This window comes from Haliotis rubra, unplaced genomic scaffold (assembly GCF_003918875.1).
Source record: "Haliotis rubra isolate DU_JTF1 unplaced genomic scaffold, ASM391887v1 Scf35, whole genome shotgun sequence".
NCBI classification, from domain to species: Eukaryota; Metazoa; Mollusca; class Gastropoda; order Lepetellida; family Haliotidae; genus Haliotis; species Haliotis rubra.
Genome location: NW_025767024.1, coordinates 2,822,365 through 2,842,536, shown reverse-complemented (window position 1 = coordinate 2,842,536; position 20,172 = coordinate 2,822,365). Strand labels below are relative to the sequence as shown.

General features: G+C 35.7%; 1 long non-coding RNA gene across 1 annotated transcript; it reads right to left on the bottom strand.

Annotated features, from left to right (window-relative positions):
* Window positions 1–295: 295 nt before the first annotated feature.
* On the bottom strand, window positions 296–18,001 carry LOC124284961. Its single transcript, XR_006900682.1, has 2 exons — window positions 17,799–18,001; window positions 296–466 (listed from the first exon to the last, which is right to left on the bottom strand). It is a non-coding gene; the product is annotated as an uncharacterized LOC124284961 (long non-coding RNA).
* Between the last annotated feature and the right edge of the window lie 2,171 nt (window positions 18,002–20,172).

Genomic DNA, 20,172 nt, shown 5'->3' with positions numbered 1-20,172 from the left:
TTTGCTGCTTTACTTGTTGGCATATTCTTTCAGCTATTTTAATTTTGACAATAACCAGTTTTGACATGTGTCTTTTTATATAGTTATTTACAGATTAAAACAAAATATTAATATTAATTGTCACTTTTGTTCTTCACTCGAATAGTGAGTTCGGGCATTTCCGAATTTAACACATTCTCTGTCTAATTACAAACGGGCACAAATCTACGGGTTTTCATGATGAAATTAATGTCCATAAAAATGGTATCAAATAACAGAAAGCCATTTTAAATACACCAACTCCATATAACGTCTGTTAATACTGTATGAGTTTTATTTTCAAGATACTAAGTACAAAGTTTGCGAGAATTACATGCACCCTGCAGAGAATATACATACATCAATAGGCATATGACCCTCATCAGAGTTCGTTTTAAATCCGATCCATACTTTGGATGCACCAATTTCTTTGATGAGACGCATATATCTGAAAAAGATGAAAATAGACGTCAGTATTAACGGAAGTGTAAATATCCAACGAGTTTCCCGTTGATTACAGACAATTATAGTATAAGGTTATGGACATATGATATCCAACCCCAAGTACATTATGGGAATATCGAGACAAATGTTATATAAATGATAATTAACACCTCGCCCCATACATCTATAACGAACAACATAAAACATAACTTAATTTGTATATAAAGATAACCGCTGCTAAATATTCTATTCAAATTGAATAAAATAATTCTGCTTTGAAATGGAAAACATAGGTAAAACAACAACAACAATGTATTGATCGCCACCCAAACAAAACAATAGTTGAAAGTTGTTGACACACGGAGCTTACAAAGGCGATTTGAAACTTATGGAAGAAAACAATCAAGATATGAATTTAAATAATATAAACAATAGTACAGTGCGATGTATATATCTGTCAAAGTACGGGAATATAATCAGTCGATAGCATATAGCCAGAATACATCAATCGGCATTGCGTGGCAGGTACCTGAGTTATCTCCCTTCGTTAAGGGTTTCATACCAAGCTAGATATGTTGAATGGGAGACATCTGGTAAACAGTTGTGCACACTTGACGAATGTAATATGTAATCAGGAACAGACTGTCTGTTATAAGCAGCGATGCAGGAGTCGCTACACGTGGTGTAAGGAGTTTATGTGCGTTCCACTTTTACCTAACGTCATTTTTGTGACGTTAAAACGTAAATTTTGAAACAAGTTGGACCTGATTTATCGCTTTGTCCAGTTGGTTTGAATTGTTATCAGCTCATACGTTATCTCGAACTCGATGGCTGTATTAAAGGAAGAAGAAAATTAAATACACGACCGCACATTGCTTAAGATATGATGCCACATGCTAGAGTTTAACATACTTGTGGTAAGCTGTTGATATTTTAGGAAAGATACCAACGTGCAGGTTTAGTTATAAGAACCATGTGTGAACATTGTATACAATACTCAACTTTCGAGACCCGAGTGTTCCGGATTTAAAGTTTTGAATTGTCCTACGAATAGAGCTCTGTTCTGAAGACACGTTATACTGCCGACGTGATTTAAATTAAACTCACTAACTCTGAAGACACATTATCATTTTTACATCACGATTTCCATAAGATCCAAGATTTGATAATAATATTATTCGAAAGGTGAGTATCAGGGCCGATTGACTATCAGATTTAATAGAAGGAGTAATGTTATAAACAGAAACCGATTCCTCTCATTTAAGAAAGTTCGTTTGCTTACCTATACATCCAAGAAAAAAACATAGCCACGGGATCTGCAACAGTCCATCGCTCATAAGCCTAACCGAGATAATACCGAACGATCTACGCCAAAACTATGTGTGTCGACTAAGAATTAGGTGAATACCCATTCCTTTTGGTAATTATTTAAGTGCCTAACGGTAGTTTTATTAAATGGATATGTCCCCTTGGCAAGCCACACACCATGCAAGTATTTCCCGCACCTCTATGAACCATTGCAAGTGTGTGGCCCACTCATATTTGTGAGAGTAGTTTTCAATCTTTATAAATCATGACTGTCTGTATCGCCTATAACATGGATCAAACTCGACGCAATCACCTTAAGCAGCGTGGTTTCTCATTAGTGGTCTGCAGTGAGATAAAAGGGGAGACCACCCGAGGTCGCCAGACATTGCCTGGAAAAGGGACCTCTTGGGTGGCAAGGTCGCAAGCTCGATCCCGAAGGGGCAATAACTCTAGCCACTTTGAACCCAATGACATTCATAGAAGATTGGTTCATTTTAATGACTCTAACGTAGAATCTCATTCTTGTAAGGCACGAAGCATACGATTAAATAAGTCCTATGAGGGTCTACTGACTTGCAGTGTTAAAAATCTGACCGTCTTGTCCACGCTTCTTCGACAGTTCAGATGCTTGATGTCAAGAAATATGGCCCAAAAGAAAAAGAAAAGGTTCCATTTTGAAAGCCGTACTGAAATTTTGAGTTAAAAAATCAATGAATTTAAATTTACTCACTTCGCCCGGTGATTCATGTTAAACATTTATTACACTAAAGCACTGAGTGTGAAATAGGCGATTGTTGTGTAACACTTGAAATGTGATTTATATATATTTAATATTATGAATATCACCGAACGAGAAGGGTAAATTCCTGATACTATATGACCATATTTAAAAAGTATTTTCTATAAAGCAGTGTTAGTACCACGTAATGATATCATCACCTTAAAATTACTCATGACGAATTGATCCATATTATATCAAAATAATTTAGTTAATGCAAACAGACTGACAACGTGATTTTCGAATTCCATACCTAGTAAGTTTTTATGCCATTTTCAATCAGTTCATGGTTGTGTGTATTTGAAATTTATGACAAAACTCCATGTGCTGCTATGGATATGTGGATAAATCATGTTCCTATAAAATCTCTCTTGTCGGAATCGACCTCCTAGCATGTTGCCAGGTAACAATGCGTGACGATTAAACATGCACGACCATGTACAGGTGAAACCGGTGCTTCTCACAAACACGCTTTCAGGTTAATTAATCAAACACATTTATGGTATTAATCTAACGCATCATTTACTTAAAAGGTCCAACTGTTGAAACATCTCGTATGATGTTTATTCAACCTCTCAAATACACAATATCATGTTTGTCATGAATGACATTTGAACAAGGACCAATAAACAGTTCTGTTTTATAAATTATTGTTTACTTTGTGTGTTATTACGCTTTGGGTGAGAAATACAGGACGTCTCATACATGTGGTATATGTAACCCATACAACAGAATTACCCCTATCATTGGCCCTCTTAAAATTGGGTCGATTGAGAAGGATGTGTGATACATGAAATGTATTAGTGAAAATAATGTATTTATATGTCGATGTATACACAAATGCTTGTTCAGTTGAATGTGTGCAAGTATATTTTATAACAGGTGAAACTTTGAAAACAACAGCGGTAAACTTGCAAGAGTAAAGAATTACTTGGTCCTGTAACCTATGTTCACTGTTAACATGGTGTTGACGAATATATTCATAAACACATCATAGCATGTCACTGGCATAGCGTATAATTATTGCCATACTGCAGCAAAAGGTTTATCAAAAACAGGGCATAAAAATAAACATAATTTTTATATTCCCCATCATGTCAAATAGGTGTGAAAGAGAAACACCGCGCGATGTGATGAAATGAAATCACGCATACAAATTCACGCGCTAAATATGTTATGTTGATTCTCGACAAATAAATTTACTCATGCAATTGCATAAGATAATTCAAATTCCATATACATACTTAATGAACCTACCAGTGTGACTGAATGTGATTTGACAAATTCAGATTTAAAATATACCTGATCTGTTGAAAAGTATTTCAAAGATTCCTCGTTGAACTGAACAATTAAATGTAAATGGCACATTTTCATACATTTGTGTAAGTTTAATATCAAAATATAAATAACGTGATATTAAAACTTATATAAGTCTACGTTTTTTGTGATATTTTTATATGTGGTTCAACCAGGTTTGTCCAAATTTAATGTAAGCGGTATTATTCGCATGATAAGGATCATTTGTGTTTAAACCAACAGTATGGCCGTCCAAGATCTCTTTCATATTTTCATATTAGAAGTTAGAACTGTTTTGAAACTCACATTCTTCATGTTCTATAATAAATTTACTTATTATTATTTTATTTTGTGAATCAATATTAATACAACAAACAATATGTTTGTTTGATATGACGTAATGAGTATTCACGATGACGTGTTTCCTTAACGGCTGAGCATAAAACAAAGATATTTCATTGTCGCTTTATTGCCCGAAAATGAGAATAAATGACAAGTTTAAAACCACGAACAAGAAGTACACTAATCTATGACAGGATAATATTCGTTAATGAATGGTTGTATTTTCGAACTGATGCCGTCTTACGGTGAAAGAATTACACCGACATTTTCGAACATATATAAGAATGAAACACTAAAAAATGACAGTTTATGGTACATTTACAGACTATAAGTTAGTATTTAAGGTCCTAAAAAGTTGTTTGGCGGGATTTCGCCTAAACGCTCTCAATAAATCAGAACGATATGATCAACAAAACACGCATCTTTCACTCAATCTGAAGCCGCACTTTTGAAATACCCCCGTCACTCACTCATGACATAGTACATATTCTTACTCGAATATTCTACAGACTAAAGTGACATTTGGAAAGTATAACTCTAATTCTGTTTTAGATATGTCATTAAGTGTGCTGAAATTCAAACTTCCAGAAAAACAGCTTCTATTGCTGATGTGGAATGTCCCTAGTTTGTAAAACCGATTGAAATATTAAATCGACCATTATTATTTCATTATTTAATATATTCATCAAGCAAGATATATTTCTCCTAAATCTGTACATATACATATTTTGTAATTTGATTTAGCTCAAGTAAAATTATTATCAAACTAGTCACAAGTACATACTTGAAAACATATGTCAACGTCATAATTCCAACTATGGGTCATATCATTTTGTACAAGTATATTTACACATGTATTGGAAAGACTATACGAAATCATCTGATTGATTCCCTCTGATTATAGAAAGTGCTTTTTCCCTCTCATGCGAAAGAAACGGAGAAATCTAGCGTATGTTGAACAAAAGTCGTCTTATACACGAGTGAAATAATAATGATAATAATAATAACTCATGGATCGCACAATAACACCTTTTAAAATTAAGACGTATATTTTTACACGCTATTTTTGAGGAAATTTTCTGTATGCATATATTTAAAGCGTTTAAAATGGCAGTGTTTGTTGGGACCAGTATATTTTAGTCATGTGATAGGTCACGCGTGCATGTGATACAAGATGTTAAAATATATACTGCTTCAAACATACCCTCATGTATCAGTCAGGCTCCATTATTTACAGACCGCCATCATATTGTTGGAATATTGCAGTGTTAAACAGCCAAGACTTATTAGTTACACTTAGGATGGTACTGAAGAACGAAAACTAATACTATTTCGACCATGTGATTTTTTTCCAAAGCACGTTAACTTTTACATTAACTGTAACGTTGAAAGAAGCATCCATGGGGATGGATCCGAACGCTGGGTCCCTCCCAGGGGGTGTCCTAGCGTGGCGTAGTAATACATAACTAACAAAGCCTTCAAGCGCAGTCAGACAGCCGAATCACCGTTTTACAAACTTGGTCGCCTCCGCATTTAGAGAACAGCTAATTTTAACAGAAAAATTAATATTTATCGCCTCGAAATGAAACCATTATTATAATAATTTCCGAATGCAAAACTCTTGAAATGGTTGGGAAACCCTGATTTCTTTTGTGCTCGTTCATTGAACACACCAACCCGATTTTTTGAAGATTTCCAAGCTGTTTGTTACATACTACAGCAATAAATCCATGTCAAGTTTCGAGGAAAAAAGAATCTTCGTATACATTCTGTAGCTGATCTTCAGATTCTGTCCATTCACTGACATTTTCACGTTTCAAAGGAAGGACGGAAGAAGGAAGGACGAACGAAAACAGAGAAACACGAATCCAAGCACAGAAATTGGCGAAATCAGGTGAGCTTGAACTGTTATCCCCTTACCCCGGAGTTCTGTTTTAAATAGTAAATGTAAGGCTTTATATGCATGAGATATTTTATGTTCGATAGGTGCTAAAAGACCCGCACCTATTTTATCGTACAAGGTTACTGTAGCGTTTGTAGTAATGTAGTAATGGTGTACATAAGAAGAGGGGAGATTGGGGTCCGTTTACGCTGGACCATGAAATCATTTATTGCTGTGTTTATATGATGAACGGATATTATACTCACACTCAGTGAAGAATAAAAGTAGCATAAAAGCATCGCCTTGTCTTATCACCCGCGGAAGGCATGTCGTCATTTTACAACGTGTTATTCTACCCTTGTCTCAAAATTAAGCAATGAAACCATAGCGAATCGCCCTACTGTGGCACTGGCCAGTTCAAATTTGTCTAAGTTACACAATTCCTTGGGCGTCAGGACACCAAACCACATTTATAACAACTCATGTAATTTGGAGTCCAATAACTGCGAAAGGAAATAGAATCTTTATACTTTAAGCTACCACTCTCGGGTCCTCCATGTCCAATATCGTTTCTTGGAGTGACTTTGAGAATCAAATTTAGACGGGCCGTCCCATCCAGTCTTAGAAGCTGTTCGGTCTGTGCCAAGAGTGGAAATTCTAATTACTCAAAGACTGGAAAGCAGGGGCATAAACTGTTGTACTGATTAATCATATAAAAGAGAATATTGCCCGTTTTATGACACTCATAGCGCAAAAAAATGACACATAAATACCCCACGTAATTGAAAAATTTGATCGAGTCGACTCATCTTCAAAGAGCTTGGCTCAAGATATGTGATCCATTTCGGCAGAGGGACACTGGATCTCCTTTCTACAGATTCCTAAATCAAGCCCCTGCCTTTGTTAAAGCGGATTGATCTAACCTATTTCTTTGGAACGAATTATTTCTCTTTTTCAAGAGACGCTATGGGGTAATGAAAAAAAATATATCATTGAATATGCAAAGAGGGTTCACGAGATGCTGCCCCCCGAGCTCTTCGGGGGAAACTGTAGCAAAACGGCACTGAATAAATACCATCCAAACAGTAATGAGAATTCCATTAGAAAAATGAAATAATAAAAAATGCGTATCCTTTTCGCGTTTCTTGCATTGTCTTTGCAATTGAGGAGTATCGCTTTCTGGAATATTGTGCATAAAAGCCAATAGAAAGTGTCATATATCTTCTCAAGACATCTCAAGCTTCTAATTTCATGCAGTTGGATAGGAAGGTTGTATTAGGCTGGGTGATGTAAATGCTTCAGATTCAATAAATCACGCATAATGACAACGTCTAAGTCATTCTTAGAAAATATATGTAGCAATTACATTGAAAATAAGCCACAGAGCGAATTTGCATAATTGTTCCTAGACAGTGCTCATACGTAAATAATCGATCTAAACAAATACTCTAACTGAGCATGTCATTTAGAACCAATATGGGAAATATACATATTAATCATAATTCTGCAATAACAAGTGTAGTGGTTCAAGTTTTAATAACTCGATTCTGGGACCAGAAAAAAACTAAAGCCTATATACGATCCATCTGTCATATCATTTCAAACGTGGAGAGGTCTCGGGAAAATCATGCAAATTTATAACAGATGTTTCACAAACATGAGGAGAATTAGATGATAAAATCAGATTGCTTTGATAAAGACGAGCTCGTTCTCACACTGATCGATCAGAATTAATTTGCAGCGGAGCATGCATTTTTTTTTAAAATCATTGGCTAACATAGCATTTAGGGATAAGCAAGGCATTATGTGATCACGCATTAAAATGTAACGACACAACGAACGAACACTGAACGTTGAAATTAAATAACACGAAGATATATTAGGGATGCAAATTTCAGGCTCTGGATTATTGGGAGACAAATTAAGAATATGTTATTCGAAGGAATATTTACAAATGTTGTACATAATGTTTCTCGTAATGTGGTGAAATGTACAAGGCAGAAAGCGTAACGCAAATTGGTGGGTCTAATTGAGTTGTAATGGTAAAGCTAAACACATCCAAGTACACATATAGATTGTGAATGTGCGGGACTAGCGTCAGTGTTCGCAATGTATTTACAACAAATTTAGTTAACTTATTGCCATAACACATTGAATATAACAGACGTAAGTAAGTCATAAATACGTTTGAAATTTAAACGTCGCAATAGGAATAACTTTCATATCAGCATGAAAACAATGTCAAAATTTATCTTGTGCATAATATTTTTGAAGCAACACTTTATAAACGTGATGAAATGTAGCTAACCATATCATTATTTTATTTACTTTTAAAGATCACAAGTACAACGGACATGTTCATGACTGCACTGCACTCACACCCAACGAATTCGTTAAATATTTATAGCTTCCCTTTATAAGGATCATTTGATTCATTGTAGTCTTTCGGTTATTGTTGATAACGATTACCTAATGATTACCATGTTTTATGTTACATTTGAGTGAATAATAACTAATAATAATTTAGTGAAATCGGCAGCAAGGGTAAAATAAACACCTAATCTCCCAGAACCTGTCAATTAATTCGATGTCCTGTTTTCAGCCCAACGATGTTTCCCCTATGGTTTGTTTGCATTCTTTCTAATTAATAATGCAATATGTTACGCATAAAATTGACGCTTGAAGCCTGCTTCAATTGCTATATGAGTAGCTGTACATAATCAAGCATTTATACAGCTCTTGACAAGATCAACGATGCATACAGCGTAAGTTATTGTAGCACACGTCATTTTAAAAAAGAAATAAACAAATGTTTTCCCTTCAGCTAAACAATTAATTGTTGCAAAATATACGAAAAAAGAGAGAATGTAACAGTTTCTTATTACACGATGTATTTATCAAGATTAGGCAGTTAAATGTTTCGAAAAAAACGTGCAAGGGGTATATTAATCGATCAGGTTTTGATGTTCAACTGAACCGTTGTTTCAACATATCTTCGCACCTTGAACGAAAATGCGAAACCCATGTTGAATATTGGGAAAGCCTGTGAGAAGATATTCCTCTGGTTTGTATCAAAGTGTACCAACATTTTATCTTGACAATTATTGGGGACTATAAATGATTTATTATATACAAATCCTGCCCTCGAAGATAGTTGAAATTCGACTGGTAATAGGATCTGCACTGTCAGGGGTTTGATGATACAGCACACAAACCCTGCTCGTATTTAAATTGTTATAGTATATATGTGTAATTATGTATTAAAAGAGCTAGTCTTTCGACATTCAAATAAACGCTGTTTAACAAATGTATTTGGTTAAGAAAGAGAGCCTGGTATTTTCCGTTTTTCGCAGTTACCATTTTAGTTTTCAAACATGTTACATTCGTTTTCACTTACTTACACATTGTACTGTTTAATTGATATATAGATTTGGTGAACATCTAGTATTCAATTTTGGGAGTGTTTCATGAACACATGCTTATAAAGAAGTCGGAAGGGTACAATGGACTCTGCTTTTAGTGAGGATTTGTAGTGGGCGTGGAAAAGGGTTTGTCCCTTTTATTCAACGATGTGAATTTACAGAACTTTCATATCCCTCAGATATGCGAATGGGTTTAACAGCAGAGCAGAGCATAATGGACATACATATTTATAACAAAGACCCCTTAAGATAAACAGAGCAAAACGACTACATATGACAGTTGAATGGTTACATTGAAAATGACAACGACAATAGAATATAGCACACTGTTCACTACTCCTATCGGTGAATAAACTTGCAATATACTTTAGCATAAGGAAAAGACATTATATTCTATAATGGATCAACCTCAAAGTACTTCAGGAAAACTCACTGAAAGAACAAAGCAAACACAATGTCCTGGAAAATACATATTCGTGATAATGCAACATATTTAAATACTTTATATTTATTTAAACACAGTCGAAGACAGGTATATCGTGACATGTGTAATCAAAAACAACATCTCTGATCACTAGGAAACGGATAAAGATGAAGATGTTCTGTTTCAGGACGAGTACATGGTAAAACAAAGGGAAATATATTTGTACGCATGCCTGTTATAAAGTAAAATGAATGTAATTGTCTCTAAGGAGGGTCTTATCACTGGAGGCCTTGACGGGATAGAACGATTTCTAAAGTACCAATATCGGTTAGAAGGGGAGATAAAGAGAGTAAATGGGGTGCATTAAGTACACGTTTTTTACTTGGATGAACGGTATTAAAAGTTTCTTAAAAGAATATTTTCCTATTTACAAAGCCATAGCTTTACATCTAATGCATTTTAAAACAGAGTATTTCAAATAGGTTTTATTATTTTGAAAACAGGTATAAGGTTAACAGGCGACGATATGCATTAACGTTTTGATGCTTTATATGATTTGTTGCTTATTTTTTGACAGTTTGGATGTCCACACAAAACATTTCGATAAAATCGTGATAAAAATCCGCGTAATATGACTACATCCAGTTTTTGTTGAAAGAAAGTACATACGTCGTTTCTCGCAATACATTTACACACTAGTATGAATCTCATTTACATAATATATTGGGAGGAATTCTCCACGTATAGATATACCATCTGGACAAATATAGTTATAACAAAATCAATAAAATGATTGTTTTAGTCAGGAGAACTGCCTGTGAGTGTAAATGTGTTTTCAGTGACATACAATACACGAGCTGTTATGACAATACTGGTTGTTGATATCAAGATAAATTAGGAGCGCAACAGCTGTTCCACAGACATAGTATTAATGATATTAGCTTCAGAGCCGCTGTGATAAATCAGTTTCTTGCTCGAAAACATGCCTCATGTGGACGTAGGTGTCTTGTTTTACATAAGACATGGCCTGTTATTAAACAGGTGATCGGTGATCGATGATCGATGAGATATACTCAGAGCTAATCCGAAAATACATTGATAGGACTTGTGGAATTGTTTCAACAATAAACACAGTTTTGTAGTGATAACATTTACTCTACACTGTAGTAGTAGTAGTAGTAGCAGTAGTGGCAGTAGTAGTGGTGGTAGTAGTAGTAGTAGTAGTAGTAGTAGTAGTTGTTGTTGTTGTAGTAGTAGTAGCTGTAATAGTAGTAGGAGGAGCAGCAGCATTAGGAGCAGTAGGAGTAAAAATAATAATAACAATCTTTTTTATATTATTAAAAATTGCACATTGTTCATTCGATAAAATGACCTTACATCGTATCAAGGAGGAATTTAACCAACGAACTATTTTCCAAATAAAATAGTTCAGAATACAACACATAGAAAGTTTTCAGGCCACTGGACACATCCGATGGTTTGAATGGCTGTAAAACAGTATGCTCTTCCGTAAATGTTTCCTTACAACTAAGGCCGTAAATCGTATATATAGAGGACGTTAAAAAGGAGGGAAAGAGTGAGTTTAAGCGGTGCTGTTGGGGGATTTTGTCGGAGATTAATCTCGTTAATATCATACGTCAAGTAATTTAAAAAATCATCCGTCGCGAGGTTTTTATGGTTTCTATGACTGAACATTACATTAATCAAATCTCGTAAGTTGGCTGGCATCGTCACTACAAAGACTTTTTTTCGCATAAAGAATAAGGAAGGGTCATCATTACCAGGCCGTTGCGTGCCCATTGCTTTGTGGGTAATGAGTGGAAAGTGCGATACACTGCTTCCAAGGCACCTCTGGGCCATATTTTTTTAAATATTCCCTAAAAGAGTACCAGCTAATTTGTGTACAATGATTATGCTGTGTTTATAACTGTGTTATATCCGGATTTGTTTAACGATCTGGTAGTTCTAGGCTCGTGTTTCTTATCGGTGGGAATCACTTTCAAAATAATGGCTATCTTGCTGTAAACACAAATCATGAGCTTTGAATTATGATCACCTACTGACAACATATAGCCGCTAGCATTATTCCACATTAGTTGTTTTTGTCACTCAATTCTCATTTTGTTTCGTTTTAGCTCATTTAGTATGCATTTTGAGCGTTCTGAATACGAATATAACACCTCCATAATGTTGTTTAATACCCATTTTGGTCTTGCTCTTGGCCTTTTAACGATTGACTTGGTAAATTTAACGACTTTCCAAAGCTGAATTTTATTTTAAATACACGGAATATGTGCCAGTGTGATAGTGTTTTCAAATCCAATTAACGAACACAGCTTATAGTTTGAATTATCAGCTAATACTAAAATAATCTTAATAAACACTTTGGAAAACTTTCATAAAGGACATTACATTATTGGACTATGCATTCTTAAACGCGCGTATTACGACTTGCTAAACTTTTAATTTGTTTTAATTTCTTTTATCAGCTAATAACCAAGATCATTGTGCTTTCGTTCGAGGTACATGCGTTGCAATTGTGTCTGTTTTACACAGTGAGGTTGTTTAGTTTAATTCATTTTGTTTCAAGACAATCGATAAGGAAAAGTACAACCTTATGGTCCCTTAGATACCCTTAATGAAATATACAGTAAAATTAAATCAGTTTATCAATTTTGTTGAGTTAGTTTCGGGTGATATGTTTTGTTCTTGGCCATTTGTAGGCACGAATATAAAATAGCGTGAAAAGGGGCATAATTTCCTTTTAAACAATTGCATTAGATTCTCAAGTTAAAATATCTTGTTTTCACATGCACGTTAGTCGATAAGAACCAAATTGTTGGTAAAGCAATATTCTTCCTTTCGTATATGCGCATGTGCAGAAAGCGTGTAATTTGTTGAATTTGAAAAGCTTTTCAGCAGCACATGTTCAGATTTCCATTAGAAAATAACCCCATTTGTATGCGACGGTGGATGGTATAACATTTCAAAGATTTCTCCGAGTATGATTCAACATAACACCACACCTGCGAGAAGTTTTCCCTTACACTCATTATTTACAAATTGTTTTCAGGAAAGTAGTGCGGGTGTTTCTTTGAAGTAAAGTTATGTGCCGGCCCCTCATAAAGGCCTCCAATTGAAGGGAAGCCGCGTCTTAGCACGGAGGTGCTTCTCCCTAATAAAACAATTCCCACCTTTCGTCGTGAACCGTCGAGAGACCATTAGCCGACGCAATGTAAATACCCGATTTGAAATTAGACCCGGACCGCTATGTTCTCTATTGTACGTACGGGGTTTAAGTCTTATCAGTGCAACTTACATACCCTCAGAAACTTATAAACTGTCATTGCACTTCCATATAACGTATTTTAGACAAAACTTATGTCCTCCTGAGATACCACGACCTAAATTCGACGCTCATATAATCTTGGTTTAAGGCACGTTACAACACGCACCGTTGTAGCGAGCTGAGTGGATCTTATGACCATCACGTGATCTGATCGAATTTAAAAGAAAATTTAGAAAACCGGGAACGGAATAAGATTATAACGGCATAAAGTCGTATTTACATTCGTGTAATTAACAATTTTGTAAAAGGGCGCAAGACAATTTCTGGAGCGAGCGTAAATTGAAAATAATGTGATTAGGCACCCCATTCATAAATGTACGGTGTTTACAAAGAATTCTAAAAAAAAATAACATGTTTTTTTCATTTGTCACATGTTTTTCAGTCTGCCTTTTCCAATGTGAATTTATGTCATTTCGTGGTGTTTTTTTTCTTCAAAAATACGTGGAAACATGTGCAACACCATACGCACACTAAAAAGTTACTGGCATGAACATAACTCAAACAGTTATCTAACTTGTGTCGAGATTAACCATTTTCGTAAATCGTGTGAGTAATATTTCATGTTTCGTGTTTGTTTCCTACCATGCTGAGCTCCTATTTTGATGTAACCGCCTTGGGGTAAATGGTAAAATATGGCTTGGGACAAATAAGGAACGAGAATGATTTAAATGAGAAATCGGGTAGGTCTAAAACCGAACCCCCTCCAGAGCAGGCTGGAACATTTCTATAGCCGCGAGGGTAGACAATGTAACATTACAAGAAACAGAATATCCCGAAGTAGTTCAATTACACACCGCTTGGCGCGATACACTTTACCCAACAGAGAAACGCGAGAGAGCTCCCGCGACACCTACGATAATTTACGAGAACACCGTGCCGAGCTTGCTTCCTACGCTGTGAGGAGCTGTAAAGAGCTGTGTGCGTGTGGTACTAGCTTGCAGAAGACTACAGTCAGATGGCGAAGCTTTTTACGCTGTGAGAAAACATGCTAAAGGAACACATTTATTCCTTGTTTACAATTTTTTACCGACTTTCTAAGCATCTTCTAGCTTTGATCTTTCGGCAAATTTGTTTTTCTACTGTGATATATGGACGCACCATCCAGCGAGATATTTTCAGTTGCACCGAATTTCCAAAAAGCTATTGTTGTTCCCTCACTGTATGCAATGGGTTCCCAGCCAGTATGATCCGACAATTTCATAATTTTGCCTGTGAATCTCTTCAGGAGGCCAGCGTATGTTAATTACCAGCCCAAGTGCACAGCCGCGTATCGTATTCAACGTACAATTGCAAGTATTTTGGTTAACATGTTCCTCGTTTTCTCATAATAGATGCACAATCTGATACTAAGTTTAGGTTCGCTTAAAAGTAAATATAACGGGGCATTTATCAAAGAGCATTTTACTCTGTTGGCAAAAAGCAGTCAACGTTATGTGGTTATGAAGATATCCGTATACCTCCAATAAAGTAAAGAGACTTTGAACAGTAACAATCGCAATGACATGATAAAACATACTCAAGGCTTTCTGAAGCACATCGCTCGTATAATGCATAATAATGCATAACATATGAGACAGCGAAGGTCTGATTGACATTGCTGTTAAGTATGCATGCATTCATCGAATTGCTGATATGTAAAACTGGGATAAAACTACATATATGCTTTTATCGGAGCTACACAAAGTACCGATTGTTACCGCTATAAAAAAATCACTAGTTATGGATCATTACCAGTGGGAAGTGCTAAGCATGGCTTCTCAATTAAAAAAAATGACACTATTTGTGTAAAGACACATATGTTTGATAATCTCGGTAAGGTTTTTAGCGCTCTTCCAACAGAGTTGTCATTAACACACTCCCGAATCAACGTAAAAGATCATGTAAGAATGCTGTTTTAGACAAACAAATTATGATGAGTTTGTTAAGGCTTATTTAAAAAATCAGTGAAATCAATATAAATGCTATTTTTGCGGCTGGGAAACGTGTTTAATTTTGATTAGATTTTTGTGTACTTATAGAAGTTCCAGAGAGCAATAAGTATTAAATATGTATTATTTAACAACATCTTATTAGTAAAAACAATGGGCATGGAGGTATCACGCGTATTTCTTTAAACTAATTTAGTTCTAATTTTGCACTTTAATCTATCTATATTATTTAATGTAAATGACGTAGCACGAAATTGTTTCATGTACAATAATCAGTTGTTAAACCAAAGTAACAATGTATGGCTATCATTGGAAACGTATGTCCTTGTAAATTACAAATCCATACAACAGAGAAACAAAATATTCGTGACAGTAACAGCAAGAAAATTTTCACCTACCCCTAGTCTTACTTCGCATGAGCCTGGAAGGGAGATAACTCTAATTAAGACTTACGTAACAGCATCAATTATTTCACTGCAAAAACTCAAACTGGAACATGTCACGAACGCTGAAATACTGCTTCTTAATGTAATCCGTTTGAAAAGACCAGGTTTCAGCCACAATAAACATTTGTTAATTTGAAATGTACAACTAAATTGGCACACATGCCCAGGTGCCGTCTACCGCTTTTATACATACCCATTTTTCATAAACACGCATTCGTTTTTATATATTTGCATTAAGTTGTACATATAAAAGTAAACCATTTTTTTCCAAAACAAATATCAAATTTTAGTTAGCGATCCTGCCAAGGTGTTCGATAAATACATAACACAACAAAGTGTATTATACACATTGGTTCAGTTGATTGATTTTACACCTGCCAACATTGAAATAGGTTTGTATTTTGTTCCCTCAAGATCAAAGCACTGATGTCGAATAAATCCTCCTGGAAAAACAAAAAGAGAAATCGGCGTGATATAAAAACGGAAAACTGTCTTGTTAACTGATGTGAAAAACCCTAAAATGCATTAGCATTGTACAATGACAAATGTTCTTCCTAAGACATTCAATCTACTGCACGAAATCGCTGATTACTTGGTGCTGTCCGAATATGGATGCGACAATAGCGTGTGGTGGTGACGATCCGTCTAAAGTGTAGAGGTTTATAATCCCTTGTAGATCACCTACATTCCCATTTTAATCACACGAAGGTGCTTTGAATATTCTCCCCCTGTCGAGAGTAACGAAATTCCGAATACGATAGATCCTTTGAAGCGAACAGGGAACTTTTCTCCAGTAATATTTCCGTCAGCGCTTCTACAGAATGGCGGCCGTTCCTTTGCTAATAGAAGGGTAGAATCATTCACCGCGATGAATGATTTTCACTCTAAATGAGAAAACCGCACCAAGATCATAAAATAATATGAAGTTGTGCTTTTGCGTCAGTTTGTTCAATGCTGAAAACGTGTCCGCATGAGTCGAGGAATCTAAGCGTGCGGTGAAGCGCTTGGCTTCATTCTGAAAAAGAACCTTTCTAAAATTGCTCTATCGTCTTTTTGCTCTCACCATGGGAAGTATCCCTCATTGTGAAAGTTGTTTACATCAGATTTATTTATGCAAGCTTAAAGGCTATAAAGTTATATTTTTATTGTGTTTAATGGTAGTTGAAGGATATATCAAAGGGACTAGGGAGATGTGAGCTATTGGTGTTTGCTCATGTTTGTATAGAAATGTCTTTGATATTTTCACTGATGTTTTGTGAAAAGTGTAACACAGCCATAATACAGTTTTGTATTATTGGTGTATATGAATAGGTCCGTGAGACACTTTTAAAAGACATAATGATTATTACAAGCACAGGATCCATCGCAACTTTCCTACAGGGTTTAAAACATACATATTAACTTTAAAATATTAACGTTTTAATACCGCAGTTTTGATAGTTTTACAATTTAACTAATCAACAATGGTGATGCTATTTGATTAGTTGATATTTCAAGAAAAATTGGACAGCCCAACGAATTCATAAGTTTATAATTGAAAGTCACGCGTGATCGGATTATAAGGGATCGACGACAATGAACGTTTTCTCGTCCTGGTGAACTGAGAATGGTTATGTCTGATCGACTTAATTAACATGAAGACTGACTATTGGTTCGAAATGTCAACCAAACCCACGTTTAATCATTAATCTCTTTCCGCCACCTTAACCCCATCGTATTCATAGAACTCTTTAAACAAACGACCACAACGAACAATCTAAATACTGTTGTGTTTTTCTAAGCTCGATGCCATTAATATTATGATTGCAGAGCGTCGAATATGTCAGTATAAATTTATCCGCCGAAAGCTAACGAAGAAAACGATAGCACTCCTTAAGATACATTATGCCATACAAGACTAGCGAGAGTACAAGAGATTAAGGGATGGCCCAGCCGATACTGTTTTGCTACTTTAGAAATAAGGTAATTTCTATGCCGGTTGTGTGCGTGGATTGTCTAAGGTGTTTGACTGGTAAGAGAATAGGTCAAGTGTCACCACAGAAGCTATGGAGATAGTTCTAGAATGATAATCTGCCTCACCCGAAGCTGACGGCCTCAAGAACTTGATAACTACCCTTTCTGAAAAGACGAGTAGTCATCGGCGACATCAAAGGTTTCTTACCTGTAAGCTTATACTGCCTGGCCTTTTTAAGTCCAGGTGTTGGCGAAGGCATAAGTCATGGTGATTCGTATTTCTCCGCGGAGGCACGTTGCCACTGAGAACATCCAAAGGGGAAGTTGATTAAACATAGGCAAGTCCTTGTTCTAAGCCATCCCTGTTTTGATCTTCCGAGTTAACTAATGCGAGAGAGAGCTCGAAACCCTATTGTAAGAACGAAAGGTATAAAAGCATGTTTATTACAATGTTATAACCGAGCAAACTCAAGCGATTCGCAAACGGAATGAGAGACATATAAAACTAGAAAGTGGGGATTTTCAAATGAACGCTGTTATTTCTCCGCATCTGTGGGAAAAGGGGCGGAGAAATAAAAACCTGCAATGCTGCCGCCATAATATTCAAGCCAGGGGTATTAAAAAGCCCTTGTAAGCTTACAGGCCATTCATTCCCACTCGCCGTCCGCAAAAAAGACAATTGAAAGTTACTTTAATTGTACATCTTGCATCGACATATAAGCCGACACAAGATTTTTATGCACATTTTATAGGAAGTGAGATCGTTTGAGCTCGCAGTATAGCCGGTAAAGGGGGCATAGAAGGGAGTTCAAAGTGTGGGGTCCCAACTTGCTCCAAGGGTCGACCCCTCCCCCCCAGCCAGGAGCGACTGGTGTGCGTCATCTTGAAATTGGCAAAATTCTGACATTCATTTTCGTTTTAAATTCTCCCCCCATGGGAGAAAGACGTCACGTGATTACGCCCGATGTAAAAAAGTTATGACCGTCTAGCGTAATGGTTACTATGGAAACGAAAATAATGTTGACCTTCCCAGGTTTTTTGTGTCTTTGGCCCGGCTTTAGAGTAAAGAGATGATTAAAGGAAAGGAATATTGCATTATTTTCAAAGGCATTCTCTTAATATTATGGCCACGGGTCGGCCCGGTCTCCAATGATATCCAACTTGGCCACCACCAATTTCAATATCTCCGGGTGATGAAAACAAAAATCTGCTTATAAAGTGTGAATCTGGGCAAATCGTAAAATCCTGATTGTAAAATTTTTATAGCTTTTTGTGATTTCCTTAACAAAGAGATAAGTCGCCCTTAGCCTGGCTCATGTTGGGTCCGCACTGTGGAAAGAATAGCCATAAAATGTGACCTTCGCACAATCAGAGCTCTCGCATCTTTACACAAGCTAATGAAATACACACCATTTAAAGCTACATTTCCACAACTTTTTTAAAAATCATTTGTTCGCACAAGTATTTCTTTCACGTTTGATTGTAATCAAATCGACAATCAGACAATTAGCGATCACAGCCGAACATCCCTGTAACTTAAAATTACTGGCATAAAATTTAAATTGTTTCTTGAAAAAAATGTTAGGTATCATTAAAGTAATGAGAGTTGAAATTTACAGACATTAATTTTTGTTGGATACAATGTTGTACGTGTCTGAAATTTATATGGTTCTAAAACATTGTGGATGTCGTTCCCCTTTGTTCTTGTGTTAGATTCATACACAACCAAACTAAAACAACATTGTTTGAAAACACCATCTAATCGATTACAAACAACTTTAAATATCACCTAGCTAGTTTCAATACAAAGCGATAGCCTTATATTTCAGAAAATCTGTATTCTTAATTGTCTTTTGTTCTTTCATTCCATATGACAGCATTGAAATACTGTTCGAAACGCAAGTATTTATTGTGTGTGTTCATGGAACATTCGTCACAATACGTCTTGAGCCTGCTTTTAGGTTTTAACTTCTCTCAAATACATTTGATTACACAGTGTTCACGGCTGATTGGTAATAAACCCTAAACGAGCATATACTAAGCTATATATGTGAGTACTGAATTTTTTTTATCTACCGCTATATCAATATACTCATGTAATATCAAGCGGGGATCATAAAAAATCTTTAATGGAGAAGAGACGGTTGTAACGAAATTAATGTTAGTCGAAGGGAACGTTTCAACAGGGAGCAGACAAATAATGAAACCATGATGCTAAGAACTGATATATTTTCAGCACGTATCAGGTGTTGACTGTAACGAGTGGTACCTTTTAAGAATCCTAATGAAGAAAAACATGCATGTCCTTTCATTTAAAAAAAAATGATTCACGTGTTAGTATTTTTACGGTTCATATCTTAAACAAAATGTACGATTTCTTTGTATCATTACCTGTAAATAAAGGGCATTAAATTTAGTTGTAGATAATTGAGCTCTTGAAAAAGCTGCATTAACAAAATGATTTCTTTTAACAGCATAATTGTACATTCATCCAGGCATTGCACCGATACTTGGTTTATTTATAAATACCGGATTCTACAAGACAACCGTTATTATTTTGCTGACAAAAGACCACAGGTGAA